Below are 20,161 nucleotides of genomic sequence, written 5' to 3' on the forward strand. Positions count from 1 at the left end.
GGACCGGCCGGGACCGAGGAAAAAAAAACCCAGCCGGGGGGAAAAAAAAAAAACCCCCCCGCTGGGGATTTTTTATTCTAAATTTAAAAATGAGCTGAAAAACCTGAAAGGCAAAGGCCATACGCACAAGGTTAGAACCGGTCAACACGCACACACACACAAACACACACGCACACAGAGGCCTCCTTCAGCTTACCCACAAACCCACCCTCACTCTCGTCTCAACCGCTCCCCTAACCCCCGGCCGTCGACACGCATGCACGACGCTCCTCGGGAACGTGGTTCCCGGGAGCCTCCGAAAAAATCCTCCTGCCTGACGAAAACCCCGGTCCCGGGACGGTCCGCCTCCGAACTTTGGCGATGAACGTCGCCTCGCGGACCGGCCGGGACCGAGGAAAAAAAACCCAGCCGGGGGGAAAAAAAAAAAACCCCCCGGCTGGGGATTTTTTATTCTAAATTTAAAAATGAGCTGAAAAACCTGAAAGGCAAAGGCCATACGCACAAGGTTAGAACCGGTCAACACACGCTCACACCTGCAGACACAAGCTCTCACAGACAGACACGGACAATCACGCTCTCTCACGCGCTCTTCCGCTTACACGCTGACCGCGACCCTTACTTGAAACGCTACGTTGACGCTTCGACGCGTCTTCTGACCGCGGCTCTTCGACGCGGCTCTACGTGTAGGGACCCGGGGACCTGCGAGACGACAGAGACGACGGGAGACGAGTGACTATCTGACGGCTAGCAGCTATTCCCGCTCCGGGTCCATAAATTTTGTACCCAAAACCCCCATAGAAGACAGATGAACTGTAAAGTTTTATAACTGCTCTACCTAACCGTGACTACGCGCCTGGGCAGGGCAGCTCCGATCGTAAGTGGCACGACAGAGGCGTGTACAACATAAGCCAAGGTAGGTACATACAATATATGCACAATATAAGCCAACGTAGGTACATACAGTATAAGTGCATACAATATAAACCGACATAGGTACATACGACATAAGTACATACAATATAAGCACATACAGTATAAGCCGACATAGGTAGGTACAACCTAAGCACGTACAATATAAGCCGACATAGATACAATATAAGTGAGGACTTGACGTAACTCTCCGGAAGATCAATTGTTGAGCCCTATACCCTTTGAGAAGGCGCAAGCTACGGAACTACTGCGGTCAGGTGATGAGGGTCTAATATGCTCCCTCTAGAAGTCCGAGAGAATAGCGCAGGAAGAGAAGGCGCTACCGAAGGTGAGAAGGAAGATGGATGAGAACGTCTGTTGTACTTCTTCCCGTCTCAAAAAGTAAAAATGTAATGATGCCGGAATAAGCGATATCCGGGAAGGTACACGAGTAAAATATGGCCGATACGGCAGAGAACAATGCCGATAAAGCCTCGAGATGTAACAAAGGCCTATGACGCAGAAATCAATGGACACGGACGACATAACACAGACACGGACGACATAACACAGACACGGACGACATAACACAGACACGGACGACATAACACAGACACGGACGACATAACACGAGTGGAAACTGCCTGGCAGTTCCACCTTATGGACCCAAGATTGCTAGTCCAAGATGAGTCATAGGCCGATGATGCCAAAGGAAAGAAAGCCCTAGGGCAATAGCATATGATGATGAAATTTAACTCCTTTCAAGATGTTAGTGCCAAAGGACTTAAGAGGAAGCCTAAGAAGCTCAGTAGGCCTAGACAAGAAAGCCATGACTACGGCGTGACCGTGGCTAGAGCTCCGGACGTGAAGGCGGGCTCCTCGGGTGAAAAGATCCACGACGACGTCGAGAGTCGAAGAAGGCCGCCGACGCGAACCTCGCGAGGACGCGAAGACGGATCGGAACTGCCCTGCCCGGCGAAGACTCTGGTGAGGCTGAGGAGAAACTCTCTCCCTCTGCTTCCGAGGGGCCCGGCCCACTATGGGCCTCTCCTCTAAGCTAACATCTAATTGTCTCCTGTGATAGTAAAGGTTTTTCCCCTTCTCCCACCTACTGGCCCCGACACTTAGCTTTGGCAAGACGACCGGACAACATCCATCGTCAGCCGGACGTGGACGGCGACGCGTTCTCTACGTCCGCTTCGGTGCTGCCGTTTCCAAACTTCAGCTATGCGCCTCCTCACGGTACCTAAGACAAAACAAAAAATGCAACTGGTGCCCTGCAAAAGAGGAATCCCCGGAACTCTGACGCACCGCTGCCCCGGCTCACCTGAAATCTTGATGCGACTCAACGGGCTGCCGGGAGGATACCTACAAAAGGAAAAGGTACAGGCTTAGCGTGCTGCCGCATAACGGTCACCTATGAGTCACCCAGCCTAAATGCCGACTCACCCGCTTGACTCTGTTCCTTCACACGCCTAGGGCGGCAATGACACCTGCAAAGAAACAAAGCAAAAAAAACCACACTGAGATACCGAGAAAAGACCACCACCCTGACCCGACGAGTACGCCCACCTACACCTTAAGCTTGCACCCACCTGGCCTCAGACATCTGGGATCAGAGACATCTCGCAAGAGGACTGCCTAAAATAAAAAAAATAAAAAAAAAAAAAAAAAAAAAAAGGGGATGCTTAGACTTTCACCAGAAACTGAGACCTGTGCGAGAACAAGTGCTTCTGTCCACTGCTCACCTGGCACACTTGGCCTTGACTGCAGCTATCTGCCTGGACTTCCTAATAATAGACAAAGAACAGTGCTGTAACATAGTCACCATTTATGCTTCCCCTGCAAATACAAACAGCAACTGACCTTCTCAGGGAAAACCCCCTGACCCAGGAGGGGCGCTCTGCCACAGATCTTAAATGTCTGCATCTGAAAGAAAGTTAGGAGAAAATTCAAACAACTGTAGGATAACTTAACAGGTCCAAGCATCCTGTGTGAATCTAGGAATACCATCTAGAATACAACTACATCCCCCATTCCAAATTGCAGGTCTCCAGGACTTGTGCAATTACACCAGGCTATGCAGCAGGACAGAGCAGCTCCGGGACAAATACGTGCAGACACCCGTGACACGGGACAGGACACGACAAACGAGGGGACGCCACGAGGAGAAAAATCTCTTGGCGAGAAAAATGCCCGCGAGGACAGAGAGATTGCGGAACGAGATGACCTAGGCGAGACGGCCGGCTCGGAGCCGATGAGGCTCAAAGAACCCTGCAGGAAGAAGATGCTAAGAAAACGATGTCTTCCGAGAACCGCACAAGGGGATGCCTGAAAAGCCTACGGTAAGAATGAGCTACCTAGCTTGGCGTTCTCACGAGTCCTAAGCCGCTATAATGGATCGTTGGGGTGCGCGGCTGTCGCTACAGCTCGGAACGAGACCTTAAAAGACATCCGACCGGATGCTTCTAAAGACAGATACGACCGCGATGCCTGTCCGGACTCCCGAGTCAAAAGGCCTGTGGCGTTGGTGCCGGGCCGAGGAACGCAAAGATCACAGATGCCAAGATGACCCTCAGACAGCTAAGGTAAAAAAAGACAAGTGACATGACAGACCCAAACAACACAGAATGCACGAGAGACAAGTGACACGACACACGCCGGAACTGCTCTGCCCTGCGCGCCTCAGCGCTGAGATCAAAAGAGACGCTTTCCCTTTAGGTGGCCTAAGGAGACGCTTCTTAGACATCCCCATCTCCAAAGCAGACTCCAAAATCCCTTCCAGGCAGTCCCAAGCCAGCACCCCGCTTCCCTCCCCTCAGTGGGTCGTAGCCCTGGACTTATCTTGCACATTTCTGGGCATGCAAATCCCTGTCGAGTGCAAAAGAAGGCCGCCTCCCCGTCTGGGAAGTTCCAGCTGTCACCAGGCTCTTATCTCGTCGTCTGCCAAGACAAAGAAAAGGAAACATCAGTGCGCAATCTTAACGGCACATGGGCCAAAACCTGACAATTCTGCTACTCACCTTCTCCTAAGAGGGCCCTGGCGCTCGGGCCGCACGCTTCGGCCGTGCTCCGAGGCCGACGCTGCCGTCACGAGGTACGCCTAGGTTAAATGGAGACAAGGTGACCGGGCACGGCTGAAACTGGAGCGGACCCCCGCTCCTCCTCCCTACCTCCCCGACTCACCGCAGCTCCTCGGCCGTTCCCGTGAGCTACCCAGACGGGACCTTGAAATACAAGATGTGTGGGCTTCATCACGGGGTCCCCTCATACTTCCGGAGGGCTCACGAGTGCAGGAAACCCGGTCCGTCCGCCACCTGATGACAGGGGCTTAGCGTACGCCGAGTGGATGGTCTAAAGCACACAAATGAGAACGGATGGTTAGAGGTGCACCAGAAATTGAGACCTGTGCGAGAACAACCGCTTCTGTCCGCTGCTCACTGACCTTGCACGCTTGACCTTGTCTGCTGCTATCTGTCTTGACTTCCTAAAAATAAAGACAAAGAAGAGTGCTGTCACATAGTCACCATTTATGCTTCTCCTGCAAACACAAACAGTGACCGACCTTCTCAGGGAAAACCCCTTGACCTGGGATTGGGGGCTCTGCCACAGATTTAATCCATCTGCATCTGAAAGAAAGGTAGGAGTAATGTCAAATGGCTGCAGGATAACTTAACAGCACCAAACATGTCAATCTACAAATACAATCTAGAGCCCAACTACACCCTGCATCAGAAATTTCAACTCCTGGGACTTGTCCTGTTACAGGCTATGCAGCAGGGCAGAGCAGTTCCGGGACAAATACGTGCAGACACCCGTGACACGAGACGGAACGTGACGAACGAGGGGACGCGACAGGGAGAGAGAGAGCTCGGCGAGAAGAATGCCGGCGAGCGCCGGGAGAATGCGGAACGAGATGACCTAGAGACCTGAGACGGACGGCTCGGAGCCGATGAGGCTCAGGGAACCCTGCAGGAACAAGATGCTAACGGAATGATTTCTTAAGAGAACCGCAGAGATGAATGTCCAACAATCTTACGGTCCGAAGGCTCTAGCTAACTTCGCGTTCTTATCGGTCCTAATCGGCTATAATGGATCATTGCGGTGTGTGGCTGTCGACACAGCTCAGAGCAAGACCTTAAAAGACATCTGACCGGATGCTTCTAAAGAGAGATGCGATTCCAATGTCTGTCAGGGCTCCCGAGACAAAAGTCCTAAGGCGCTGGTGCCAGGCCAAGGAATGCAAAGATCACAGATGCCAAGAATGAGGCCAGGGTGACCCATATGCTCCTCAAAGGGCTAAGGTAAAAAAGATATAGGACATGAGGGACCCAAACAACACAGAATGCACGAGAGACAAGTGACACGACACACACGGGAACTGCTCTGCCCAGCACACCTCAGCACTGCGATCAAAAGAGACACTTTCCCTTTAGGTGGGTTAAGGGAACATTTCTTGGACATCTCCATCGCTAAAACGGAGACAAAAACCCCTCCCGGGGAGTCCCAACCCAGCACCCCGCTTCCATCCCCCCTGTAGCCCACGACTTATCTTGCACGCATCTGGGGATGCAAATCCCTGTCGGGAAGGCCGCCTCCCTGTCTGGGAAGTTCCAGCTGTCACCAGGCTGTTGGCTCTTAGTCTGCCAAGAGAAAGAAAACCAAACATCAGTGCACAATCTTAACAGCACATTGGCCAAAACCTGACAATTCTGCTACTCGCCTTCTCCTAAGAAGCGCCGGTGCTCAGGCCGCGCTCTTCGGCCACGCTCGGAGGCCGACGCCATTGTCGCAAGGTACGCCTAGGTTAAGTGGAGACAAGGTGACTGGGCATTCCTGAAACTTGAGTGGACCCTCGTTCCTCCTCCCTACCTCCCCGACTCACGGCAACTCCTTGGCCATTCCCGTGGGCTACCCAGAGGGGACCTTGAAATACAAAATTTGAAGGCTTCATCACAGGGCCCTGTCCTACTTCCAGAGGGCTCAAAAGCGCAGGAAACCCGGTCCATCGGCCAGTTGGTGACGGCGCTTGGCATACTCCGGGTGGATTCCCTAAAGCACACAAATGAGAATGGATGCTTAGAGTTGCACCAAAAATTATGACGCAAGCAAGAACAACTGCTTCTGTCCGCTGCTCACCTGGCACGCTTGACCTTGTCTGCTGCTATCTGCCTTGACTTCCTAAAACTAAAGACAAAGAAGAGTGCTGTCACATAGTCACCATTTATGCTTCCCCTGCAAACACAAATAGTGACTCACCTGCTCATGAGAACCCCCTTGACCTGGGATTGGGGGACTCTGCCACAGATTTAATCCATCTGCATCTGAAAGACAGTTACAACTAATGTCATAGGGCTACAGGATAACTTTACAGCACCGATCGTGTGATGTCAATCTACAAATACAATCTGGAGCCCAACTACACCCTGCATTACAAATTTCAAGTCCCCCGAACTTGTCCTATTACAGGCTATGCAGCAGGGTAGAGCAGGTCCGGAACAAAGACGTGCAGACACCCGTGACACAGGACGAGACGTGACAAATGAGGGGACACGACAGGGAGAGAGAGCTCTCGGAGAGAAGAATGCCTGCGAGGACCGAGAGATTGCAGAACGAGATGACCTAGGTGAGATTGACGGCAAGCCGGCGTGGGTCAGAGAACCCTGGAGGAACAAGATGCTAACGGAATGATTTCTTCAGAGAATCACAAAGATGAATGCCCAAGGATCTTATGTAAAGAAGGCTCTAGCTAGCTTTGCATTCTCACAAGTCCTAATCTGCTCTAATGGATCGTTGCGGTGCGCAGCTGTCAACACCGTTCAGAACAAGACTTTAAAAGACATTTGAGAGATGCGATTCAGATGCCTGTCTGACCTACCGAATCAAGAGTCCTATTGCATTGGTGTCTGTCCAAGGAATGCAGAGATCACAGATGCCATGAGGCCAGGTTTCTGATAGGCCCCTCCAAGCGCTAAGGTAAAAGCCATATGACATGATATACCCAAACACACAGAATGCACAAGAGACACGTGACACAACACACACCAGGATTGCTCTGCCCTGAGCACCTCAGCACTGTGATCAAAAGAAACACTTTCCCTTTAGGTGGCCTAAGGGGACGCTTCTTGGACATCCCCGCCACCAAAGCTGACTCAAAAAGCCCTCCCAGCGCCTCGCTTTCATCCCCTCTATTGTTCGTAGCCCTTGACTTATCTCTAGGATGTCCGGGGATGAGAATCCACATTGGGTGCAAAGGAAGGCTGCCTCGCCTCCTGGGAATTTCCTGCAATCTCCGGGCTGTGGTCCCTTGCTCAGCTACAATCGAGAAAACCAAACAGCGCTGCGTGATCTTAGCTGCACGACAGACAAAACCCACCAATTCCGCTACTCACCGTTCTCCTAAGAACACCCGGGTGCTCGGGCCGCACGCTTCGGCCGTGCTCGGAGGCTGACGCAGTCATCACGGAGTATGCCTAGGTGAAGAAGAGACAAAGTCATGTGCCATTGCTGAAACCTAAGTGGACCCTGGCTCCTCCTCCCGATCTCCCTAACTCACCGCAAATCCTCAGCCATTGCCAAAGGCTACCTGGATGTCACCTTGAAATACAAGATTTCAAGGCTTCATCACAGAGTCCTGAAATATTTCCAGACGGCTCACAAGCACAAGAAACCTGGTCCATCAGCCAGATGGTGATGGGGGTTTGGCATACTCCGAGTAGATCGCCTAAAACGCACAAATGAGAACGGAGGCTTAGAGTTGCACCGGAATTGAGACCTGAGCGAGAACAACTGCTTCTGCAACCTGCTCACCTTGATCGCTGACATCCGGATTTAATGCCTAAATATAAAGACAGAAAACAGTGCTCTAACACGCAGTCGCCATTTACACTTCCACTGCAGAGAGAAATGGTGACTGACCCACCCAGGGAACCACCTCTCCAGGGATGGGGCGCTCTGCCACGGATTTAATCCGCCCGCATCTGAAAGAAAGTTAAGGACAAAAGTCAAATAGCTGCAGCATAACTTAACAGCTCCAGACACCTTACGTTAATCTAAGAATACCATCTAGAGTCCAACTATACCCTGCATTACAAATTTCAAGTCCCTGGGACTTGTCCTATTACACCAGGCAATGCAGCAGGGCAGAACAGCTTCGGGACAAATAGGTGCTTACACCCGTGACACAGGACAGGACGTGACAAACGAGGGGACGCTAAAGACAAACAATGCATTATGTTAATAAGATTGTGACAGAAGGATGATGGAAATCTTCCTGGCAAGAAGAATAATGGCAAGGACCGAGAGGATGCCGAAAGAGTTGCCTGATGCTATGGCAACGGTGGATGGCGGAAGCTCTAGGGAGCAAAAGAAAAGACTGACAGAGTGACCTGTTAGAAGAACTGTTGGTCACAATGATCGAGTTGACCATGAGACAATGCTACATTTAGAATGCTCTCTGTATCCCTACAATCTTATAAGCTCCAGGACGTTACAACTCATGGCTGGAAAGGATGGACGGTGATATTGCTGGGAGCAAGACCTCAAAAGTCATCTGACTCGATGCTTCTGAACTGGGACTCGGAGACGTGGCCGAGGCCGCCGGGAAAAGAACAAACTGTATCGGCGTCGTGCCGAGAAGCGCGAGCGTTCGAGAACCTAGAGATCGTGGCTGATGCTTGCGGTAAGGCCCTCGAGGGGAAAAGGCAGATACCTGATCTGAGGCACCCCAATGATACGCTACGAAACACGGTACACGACACAACACGACACAGACCGAAACTGTTCTGCACTGCACACCCTACAGCTGCAGTCAAAAGTAGGGCCTCTCCCTTGAGCTGTCCTAAAAGCCCCTTAGAGGACATCCCTTTACCCTCTGCTAATTTTTAAATCTGTCCCAGGAATTTCCAGTCCACTGGAGATCATGCCATCTCCAGGCCGTGGCCCGTGACTTATCTTTCGGATGACTGGCGATGCGAATCCACGTTGGACCTGAAATGAGTCAGGCCTCGGAAGGCCCCGTGATCGCCGGTTATCCTCTTAGTGAGCTACAATAAAGAACACCAAAATCAATGCGTGACTGTAGCGCTATGTGGGCCAAATCCCAGCGAGTCAGCTCCTTGACCTCTCCTAAGTATGCCTAGGTCCTCAAGGCTCCAGCTTCACCCTGGGTCCAAGGCCATAGCTGTTATGACTAGCACCTGGGTTACAGAGATCCAAAGTTACATGGTATTTCTGCGAGTGCTGTAGATGAGCTGGGGTGCTCTAAGACACGTGAATGCCTCTGCCACGCTTGCTAAAAACCTTGGGGGGGCCCTCAAATAGACACCATTTCTCACCCTGCTGCCCCCCTCCCCCAGTAACTCCTAACCAGACATCTACTCACCCTCCCTCTCCTGGTCACAATCCTCAGCATGACTCATCCGAAGCCTCAATCTCAAACATCATCTTCAACACGGAGCAGATCCCTCTTGTGATATGATGAATTTGCTGAAAAAAATCTGAAGTGTCACACTTGACACAGCCCAGAATTTCAGGAAGTTGGCCTCCTTGTAAAAAAGAAAATAAAAAAAAAACAAACCCAGAAACTACAAAAGCACCTAATCACCCCTGAACACACAACCCAAAATCATGAATTTAAATACTCCCTGTGCTCATTTCTGTATTCTTCGCAGTATGTTCAAAGCCCCTATTGCTTCAGAGGCTGAAAAGCACCTGCTGAAAACAAGCTGAGATAAGCTGAAAGAGCCTCTTCACTGAAATGAGAGGAGACCTCTTACCTCAATGGATCCCAAAGAGGGAATGAAGCCCCTTAGCGAAGGCTGGGGTTAATATACCCCTGATTGGGCCCGCCTCTCGTTCCCACAATGCCCGGGAAAAGGGAGGGGGGGCAAATACCACCGGGTATAAAAGCCCTCCCAGGAGTTACAGCTGTTTGGCTCCTCTGACTTGAATTCAAGGTGAGTAAAGGGCTTGATCCTCAGGGAAATGACAATGCTTTTGCTTTTTTTTTTTTTTTTTTTTTTTTTTTCCCTTCTATAACTGCTTTGAGCAAAAGGGCAGAAAACCGGTAAGAAATAAAACTTTATGTTTAGGTAGCACAGTTAAGTAAGTTGGGTAACTTGTTATTAGCTCACATAATTATTCTTTAGTAACTGCTAAGTAGTATTCCACATGTGACTAAGTAGGGTGGAGAACAATACTGATTATATAAATGGCCCAAGTCTCCTTAGGACCTCTAATTAGGGCTATCTATATTATATATAAAAATAAGAAAAATAATAGACTCCTGGGCAGCATTAGGGTTAAGTACAGGCCTGGCTTGCCCTTGTCTGAGGTATTCAGTCCCAGGGCACAGATACAAGTGCCCTGAAATGTAGTTTGAAACCATTAAATTGCTGAAAAAGACAGAGCTTCCATCAGGTGAACCCCTCAAAACAAGGAAATTAGGCGGTTACGTCTTTAGTTACCGGTCTACTGAAACTGATACAATGGCAAATAAATGGCTTCTCTCCTTTAATTTAGTCCCATAAAATATTGGGAAAAGAGGGGTGTTCCTCGCTTTAAATCTCTCCGGCGATGAAACAAAGTAGGTACGGCTGGCTTCCCCCTCAATTTGAGCCTTAGGACAACAAAAAGGGGCAGTGACCCTTAATTCAAACCCGCAAGTAAGCTCTGCCAAGGTTTTCCCCTTCTATTTAAAGTGGAAAATAATGAAAAATGGGAATTGCCTATTAATTAACACCCCTAACAGCATAAAAGAAGCAGGAATCCTTTCAGCTGAGACCATTAAAACTGCAAGAGAATGGGATTCCCTCACAATGTGAACACAAAAAATAATGGAAAAGGAAGCTTTTTCCATCAATTTAAACCCCTTATCTCTGAATAACCCCTCGGTTTTCTGGAGGTGCTGCAGAAGGACACAGGACTCTAGGGAGGGATTGACACGATAAAAGCAGACAGTTGAAAGCTCTCCCCTGGAACCCCGCACGCTGCCCTGCTGGCTCAGGTGCTGCCCCTCGGTAAGAGGGCTTTTCCCTCGGCGTTTTCTCGAATGGATGTTCCGTGAACGGACGCGTCCGGCTGCCCCCCGGGCCCTCAAGGATGGTTCCTAGAAGGACAGTGGGATAGCCTCGTTAGCGCCTCTGGAGTAACAACTCCCTGTGCGGGTGTGCCCGGGTGTGGCGGGTTTGGTGTTGGTTAATTACTAAAACACTTGCTTCTTGCTGGCAAATAGGAGAAAAGTAAAGTAGATTGAAAACTTCAAAAGGGTATAAAGAAAATTTTAGTAAAAGTAACTAGAAGATAAAAAAAAGATAGTAAGAATTAAAACAAACCTTTTAGAACACTTCTCTTCCCCCACAACTTTTTCTTTCCCACTGATAATATAAAGAAACTAAAGGTAAGATTTGCAGACCGTTTATTACTTTTATAATAGTTTTTTTCCACTTAGCGAGAGAAAGCTGTGTTGTTAGGGTGATGGAGATTTCTTTACAAGAGGGAAAAAAACGTTTTCTTGTGGTGCTTAATTCCGTTATGAATAACGGTTGTCTGGGGAATTCTGCTATTGTGAATTTTTTTTCATTTTTACGAGCCTTCCCACACCTTGTTGATGGGCTTTGTTGACTTATGGGGGATTGTTTTAAAGATGAGCTGTTTAAAGGCAAAAGTTTTTATTATTCATCTCTAAAATTACTTTTATCTCTGGTAACAGAAATCTTTTTCTTTTTCTGTTTAAACTTCTTATGGGATTACAGTTATTTTAACATTTGTTTCTTTTAGCACGGAGGCTTTTCCTTGATATCAATTTGAACACTTTCATCTCTTTATAGTTTCATGCATTATAAGGAAAAAGAGTCCTTCTTTTAATAACTCGTAAGAGGATTTTAGCTCTAAAAACAAGGCATCTCCTCCTCCCTCCCATTCGGGACTTAACTTCTTCTTTACTGACTTCGATGCCTTTATGTTGTTCTTTTACGTGCTTGCATTTTGGTTTTTTCTCTTACTCGAGAGACGACTGAAGTATTGAAAGGGTTACCATTACGCCCAAGGCCCACCTGACCCGCCGGTAACTCGCGGCGAGGATCTGCGACTGGGCTGTGTCGGGACTGGCTTCGCGGCAGGTTTTGGTTTTGGGCGCGAGCCGCAGGGGTCTCTGATCTCAGCCACGCTGAGGGGGACGGGCCCTGACGGTAAGCGCTTCACAGCCACGGCCAGCGCCGCTCCGGCCAGGGCTCCGCAGCCTCCCCCGCCTTCCCGCCCGGCAGCTGCTGGGGCCCGGCCAGACCGGAGCCGATGGGGGAGCCGGCGGATGGCCCGGGGAGGGGAGAAGGGGCCCGGCCCGCAGCGGGACCGCCCGGACCGGCCTGGCTGACATGGGGGGCCGGGGCCCGCCACCTCCTCACCGACCGAAAGGAAAGAGAGAGTTCCCGGGTTTTTTCGTCTTTAACGTGTCTGTTTCACTGAGGCGTGTCCAGCTTCGCAGTGGTTCAACAAGCTTATAGCATCCCATGAACTCTCCCACCTCAGTCAATTCCCAAGTCCTCACCCCTGGCAACGGCAGTAACTACTCACCGTAGAGTTAGTCCTCCTGAGGAGAAAAACAGTCTGCCCTTTGGGCTTCGGCCGCAACTTCCCGCGTGTAACTTCCCCTGGTTTCTCCTCTCCCTGTCCTCTTGCTGGATTGGTATCCCTGGTGGCCACCCCCCTTTCCCTGGAGACCAAACCCCTCTGCCCAGCCCTTAGCTCTGCCCCCTTCCCCTTAAGCTGTCTTCTCCACGTGGTCAGTCTCTTTTTTTACCTCGCTGGGTTCCCTTCAGCCGCGTGTGATATCCTCCGCCAGAATAAAACCATGTAAAAAGAGCCTTTCTTGCCTTTATCGCTGAGCCACCTGCAGTGAGTGTTGGCTGAGGGTCTGACCGCGTCGCCTGAAGGTTATCTCAATTTGCTTTTCCACGGGAGAGGCTCGTGGGGGACGGATTTTAGGCAGCGGCGACCGCTACTCCGACACCGGCACCTTTACGAGCTGTCAGTTACACACAAAGCTTTGTATCGCTTCCCTGAATTTCCTCCCGTTCAAAACCGTGACGCCGGGTAACCCTCTAAAAGCAGCCGGTCACACGGGGAACTGCTACGCCGTGGAGTGGGGGATGACGTGAAGAAAGGTCCCGTGGGCAGTTCCCTCCCCTACAAAACCCTTCGTCTACCCTGTGAACGATGAACTTTACTTTCCGAGGAAATTAAGCGTATATCCTCTCTCCGTGCCCGTGGCCAAAACTGGGATTCGACCTCCAAAACTGCAGACGGTGAACGATTCCTGAGAGACCGCAGCTGCCGACGCTGAGAACTCTCGATGCCCTCGGAGTGCCGCACGCCTCCTGCGAACGGACGATGCGCAGGGAGGGTGAGTTTGGTTTCACGGGGAAAAGGGGCAGAAGATGTGTCCGGGGGCCTGTGGCCCCGAGTGGCCTTCTGCCTCCTCCAAGTCCGAACACGACGGGATTTTTCCCGGAGCGAAGCTGCCTGCGCCAAGGACTCGGGCAGCCCTTGAAGTCTCAAATACCTCCTCTAAACTGATATCAACACACGGGAGTGGCAAGTTTTGTTTCACAGGGCATTCACACTGTGGCCCCGAGTGGGCTGCTGCCTCCTAAAATTCCAAAAGGCGCGGGATGTCTCCCAGACCCAACTTGGTACTGCCTCCAGCTCAGGCTACCCTGGCAGTGCCAAGTACCTCCTACAAATTGACTTCAGGAACCCAGGGTGGTGAGTTTTGTTTCACAAGGAAACGCGCTGGCGTTCGTGTTCGGGGGCCAGTGACCCTGAGTGGCCAGGCGCCTCCTGAAATTGCGAACGGCGCGGGGTGTCTCCCGTACCCGACCTGCCGCCGCCTCCGACTCGGGCTGCCCTGGCAGTGCCGAGCGCCTCCTGCAAACTGGCGTCAGGAACCTGGGGTGGTGAGTTTTCGTTCCCACGGAAAATGGACGGCGTTCGGGTCCGGGGCCCTGCGGCCCTGAGCGGGCTGCTGCCTCCTAAAGCTCTAAACGGCACAGGATGTCTCCAAAAGGCAACCGGCCTCCACCTGCTACTCGGGCTACCCTGGCAGTTCCGAGCGCCTCTTGCAAACTGACGCCAGGAACGCGGGGTGGTGAGTTTTGTTGCACGGAGGAGAGGGCCGGCATTCGTGACTAGGGGCCCGTGGCCTTGAGTGGGTGGACGCCTGTGGAAATTCCGAATGGTGCGGGATGTCTCCCGAACCCAACCTGCTGCCACCTCCGATTTGAACTGCTCTGGCAGTTCAAAGTGCCTCCTACAAACTGACATCAGGAACCCAGGGTGATGACTTTTGTGTCACAGGGAAAAGGGCCGGCATTCGTGTCCAGGGGCCCGTGGCCCTAAGTGGGCCGGTACCTCCTGAAATTCTGAACGGCAAGGAATTTTGTCGGTTTCAGTTTGAAACTGGGCAGAAATGGTTCTGAAATACTTCATGTGAACTGTGTTGTTAAGCTGTACATTAAGGTTGAGCCTGAGTTGAAGGGGTTAAGCAACCCTTTTCGAAAAGTTTTAACTTGAGCCGGTGTTTGTGGGCTAGCAGAGCTGTAATAGAGAGAGCATATTCTAAGTTGATTCCCTAGATTTCAGGTACAGGGGAGTTGTGTGGCTTTTTCCCCCGCATTGTGGTAATTTGATTCTCGAGACCGTATAGTTGTGTCTGTAGAGATTTTAAGATTTTGTTTGCAACAAGTGCAGCATTTTATGTGGAAAAACTAGTGTGGGAATTTATATACGTTTAAAACAAATTAAAAGAATTGCAGGAATTGCCCCCCCCCCCCCATTTGTGTTTGTAGGCGTATCAGAGCTTTTGCTGTAACAGGCACGGCCTTTTCGTTTGTTTTAATCGTGGTGAAACGGATCAAAGGAGTCCCTTTACCTCACTGCTTTGGACTTGATCTTGGGGAATGTGTGCAAAACAATATTATTGTTATTCCACGAGGCAGCAAATTGAGTGTGCCCTGTATCAATAGAAACAAAACTTTAGTTGAGCAGATTTTGAACCAGAGATTTTAAAGTTACTGTGTTCAAAGTCATACTTAGTACATGAAGATTGGATTATGCAGGAAAAACTAGGAAAGGACTGTAAAATTTTGTGAAATAACATTTAGGTACAGTGCATAACAATAAGTAGCTCGGGTGTCCTATAAATAAAATCAGAAATCAGAAGAGACAGAATTTGGTAGAGGTTGCTCATTCAAAAAGCTACCCTTGTGAACCCTGGGTTTGTTTTTGCTGTGTTCGGTGTAAAACGTTGTGGTATACGCAGACGTTTCGGTAGAGAAGGGCGAGACTGGCGCTTTATCATCTTAAAGAAACAAAGGCTACTCGGAGAGCTATAAGGATTTTAGTAGCCGCTGGTCGTGAGGAGCAAGGAAATAACAGCAAGTTCTTGGAGAAAAATGGCAATGAAGAAAATAGAATTTATAGTAGACGTGGGGGAAACCTACTTGGTATTAAGTAAAGCCTTAATGTCTATAACAGATAATTATGTTATGGTAAGGGGAGCAACTGGCCAATCTGAAAAAGCGTATTTTGTAAATTTGGAAAACAAGTGGGCATTTATAGGTTTGTGTAGCAGTTAAAAGCAAAAGATGGGGAGATTATTTTGGAGGTAAAGGAAAATGATGGATCAGGTATCTTCTGAGGTGTGGGCTTCTAACATACCAGGAAGAGCAAAGAATGCACCCTCGGTGCAAGTTAATCTTAAAGAAAGGAAACAACCAGTTAGAGTTAAACAATATCCCTTAAAGAAGAAAGAAAGAAGGGATTAGTCCGTAATTGAGAATTTTTTATATGTAGGGCTATTAAAAGAGTGTCGGTCTGAGTGCAATACTCCTATTTTACATGTTAAAAAGCCTGATGGATCTTACTGAATAGTACAAGATTTAAGAGCTGTTAATAAGATAACCGAGGATTTATACCCGGTGGTTGCCAACCCCTGCGCTTTGTTGGCCTGTTTAACAGCCGAATTAACCTAATTTACCATTTCTGATTGGAAGGGTGCCTTCTTTTGCCTCCCTCCTCGTGAAGCCAGCCAGAAAATTTTTGCCTTCGAATGGGAAAATCCCAAAAGTGGGCGTAAGACTCGGCTCACGTGGACGGTATTAATAACAGCCCCGGGATATTCGGAGAGCAACCTACAAGAGATCTAGAGTCCTGGGCAGCTTCATCAGAGGAAGGACAGCTGCTGCAGCGAGTAGACGGCCTCCGGATAACTACCGGAACCCAAGAGGCGTACGTGGAGTGGACGGTAAGCCTCCTGAACTTTCTGGGTTTACAAAAATATAGAGTACTTCAGAAAAAGGCTCAGGTAGTAAAACAAACAGTCGTCTCCTTGAGTTATGAGGGCAGTGCTGGACAAAGACTCTAATGCAAAATGACAAGGAAGCGATATGCCAAACCCCAAAACCCCAGACGATAAAGGACTGTAAGTGTGTGATAAGTTAGAGAAGACTCTTTGTTCATCAAGACAGAAAGGAGAAGCCTTGTGTAGATAACAGAAAATCAAAGGAGAAGCCTTGTGTAAGATAACAGAGAGCCAAAGGAGAAGCCTTGTGTAGATAACAGAAAACTGCCAGACAGAAACTAGCTAATATGTTGCTTACTTAAGCTAGTTGTGTAATTAGAACTTAGGTGCATATAACATATAACCTTATATGGAAAAGACCATTACAGGGCCGTGGACTTTCACCAAGGAAGAAGAGAAGAGCCTTCGTCAAACGACCACCGGAGAGTAGAAGACGACCCCCTGGCAACAGAGGGCGCAAGCGCAGAGTACACCCAGAGATACCACGGCCCCGGGAAAAAAAAAAAGTATAAAAAGACTGTGGGAAGGGGGAAAACGGTGTGTGAGCCGTAGGCGGAGCAGGGACTCCCCGGCTGCACCCGGCGCCGTTTGCTAGCTGTCACTCGCTGTAATCAATAAATTTCTGATTGACTCTTGAAAGGCTGAACAAATTATTTGCCTCTATTTATAACAAGTGTATAATTATAAACTGTTAGTTAAACCCCTGTATGCTGTGATCAGGGAAGGAAACGGAGATCTCCGATGGACGACAGAATCGGTACGACCCTTTGGCCAGCTAAGGAAGGCCCTCGTGTCACCTCGAGCACTAAGACTTCCAGATGTGAGTAAACCGTTCCTGTTTTCTCGTGAAAAGCAGGGAATTGCTTTGGGAATGTTAGCGCGAGATCTGGACCCGTGCCACGGGGCGGTCGCCTGCCTCTCTAAGCGGCTGGATGCGGCGGCTAAGGGATGGCCGGGACGCCTTGGAGCTTTGCGGCGGTGGCGGCGAACGTCCGAGAAGCGCGCGGCTTCGCCCCGGGCCAGAAGATGACTCTGCTGGTGTCCCGCGTGATGTCTGCAATGTTGGAAGGAAAGGCTGGAAGTAAAAGGGACGTTGGCTCTCTCCACAGAAATTCTTGAAATACCAAGTCATAATGGTGGACCGAGATGATGTAGAAATTGTGGTGACTAACATTGTGAACCCAGCTTCTTTCCTCAGTGGTAGTATGGGAGAACCGGTGATCCAGGATGGCCTGGAGACTATCAAAGCTACCTACTCCAGTTACCCGGATCTGAAGGACAACCCTCTCGAGGACACTGAGACCTGGTTTACTGATGGAAGTAGCTATGTCATCAGCAGAAAAAGATATGCTGGGTATGCGGTTAGCACGAGCCGAGAGGTAATAGAGTCTAGATCGTTACTGACCGACACCTTGGCACAGAAGGCTGAAATAATTGCCTTAACGGGGGCTTTAGAGCTGGCAAAAGGAAAGAAAATCAATATTTATGGACTCGAGGTATACGTTTGGGGTAGTCCGTGTGCGTGGAGCCATCTGGAAGGAAAGAGAACTGTTGAACTCGCAAAGAAAAAGCATTAAACGTGCACAAGAGATAATAAAGCCGTTGGAGGCAGTCCAGCTGTCGCGCACATCGAGGCACACAAAAAAGTGAGCTCTGAATTAGAAGAAGGGAATGAGCTGGCAGACAGAGAGACAAAAGAAGCAGTTAAAGGTGAGGTAATTGTTGAGACAGTTGAGGCAGCCTTAATCCCAGATGGACAAATTTCTATTGAAAGTAAGCCAAGATACGGTAAAAAAGAAAAAAGGCTTGCTGAAAAAGTAGAAGTTATAATCGAGAGGGGTAGGCTGTTACAGATGCGGAGAAAGGAAAGCTGGTGATCTCTTACGTGCTATAGTCATAAGTGAAAGATGAACGTGAGAGAACACATTAGGGAATAGATGCCTTGTATAATTACTTGAAAAAGAGAATCCTAGCCAGAAATTTGCAAAATACAGTGTTTCGGGTGACTCGCCAATGTAGCCTTTGCCTCCAAACTACTCCCAAAAATATTCCTAAAACAAAACTTGAACCTGGACAACAACGGCAAATTAATTTTTCAGAAGTACCCAGGAGAGGGGGGTATTGATACCTATTGATGTTAACAGATACCTTTTCAGGGTGGCCAGAAGCTTTCCCTACTAGAACTACCAAAGCACAAGAGGTGACCAAAGAATTGTTATGAACCAGTACATAGTGTACAGCCTGGGGATTATGTATATCTTAAGTCTGTTGCAGAGAAGACTCTGGAACTGCAGTGAGAGGGACCATTCCAAATGCTCCTCACCACCTTTACTGCAATCAAGATTAAGGAACAAAACGCCTGGATCCATATTTCCCAAGTGAAGAAACTCCTGAGGGACTTGAGAAAGTTATACCAGTTATTTTATAAACTAAAATTAAAACTTTCTAGAGGAAATAAATAGAGTGTGAGTAAAATGATAAGCATAGTGATATAATCCTCCCAAAGAATAGAAAAGCTTGTAGTTGTAATAGATAATCAGGTAGGTGTAGCTTAGAGAGTTGTGGCATTTATACTTATTGCTATAACCGCAGCTAATACGGTACTGCTTATATATAATGTGACTGGTATATAAGTGCCAAGGGAAAGCCTATGATTTTGACTCCTGTAAGTCTCTGGATCAAACGCTACAAATTACAAATGCAACTGTATAAGGAGGAAAAAATGTGTAAAGATATAAATGTGTGTACATCCAGGATGGATTTCATGAATCTCATCAAGAATCCCAAATACTGATACAAATGCTTAACAAACTGCTCTGAATTTAGGCTCTGGATACAGAGCAAAGTATTTATCACTTTGAAATGCATCCCATTAACCAGACAACCTTGCTCATGTATACAGGACAAGGCTGTGTCTGCCTCGAATAGCACGCCCCGCTATAATAGTGGATGAGATCACTGTGAAAAAAACTCAATTTAACTTGTGCATTTAGAACTTTGTCAAAATTGATTATTCCTGTCAGGTACCTGGGGTATCATACCAACATATAAAGGCAAACTTAATTACTGTCAAAGAAATATTGCCTGTGCCTATAGGGATGAACAACTTTGGTTACCCAATGTTTGAAACATCATGAATTAAAGGAAATTCTTAAAGAAATTCAAGATGAAGGAAAGAGAACTCTGATTACAATATACCATGACATGGAGACTATACGGAAGGTATTTAAATTATTGGAAAAAGGCCAATTCCATCATTGGTGGAATGTGCTTTTTGGGTGGTCTCCAACAGCAACCAGCTTGCTCAATACCTTGGTTCATCCAATTAAAAAACAACAACTCATACCATCCCAACTACCGTGATTAGAACACATATTCTATGCAAAAATGTCCTCTACCCTGCCATCAACTCCACATAAAACAAAGAAATTACTCTCATCATACAGTACACCCCTGTCAAAACTCTAATTGCCCTAAAACCTTAAAAATCATTACAAATTAACCCCAAAATAAAAACTTTAATCTCTAACTAACAAAAAAACCTAATCTCTAACAAACAAAAAACCCCAAAACCAAATAACGCTAATTTAAAAAACTCCACCATAGAACCAACTACCAGCAAAAAAACACACTACGCTCTTTTCACTAACAATTCTTATCACATCACAAAAATGAAACAGAAATAAAAAACAACCATATAGAAACCCACAGAGCAAATCACAACAAACACTAAAAAAATAAATCCAACCAACTTACTAAAACTCTGTCTCTACACTAACTCATAAAGAGCAACCAATACTCTATAAAACTTACAAAAAAAAACCACCAACCTAATTAACGATATAAAAAAATCTAAACCACCAAGAAATAAAAAATCACTACCAAAATAAAACT

The sequence above is a fragment of the Vidua macroura genome, chromosome 35 (genome assembly GCF_024509145.1).
Source record: "Vidua macroura isolate BioBank_ID:100142 chromosome 35, ASM2450914v1, whole genome shotgun sequence".
NCBI lineage: Eukaryota > Metazoa > Chordata > Aves > Passeriformes > Viduidae > Vidua > Vidua macroura.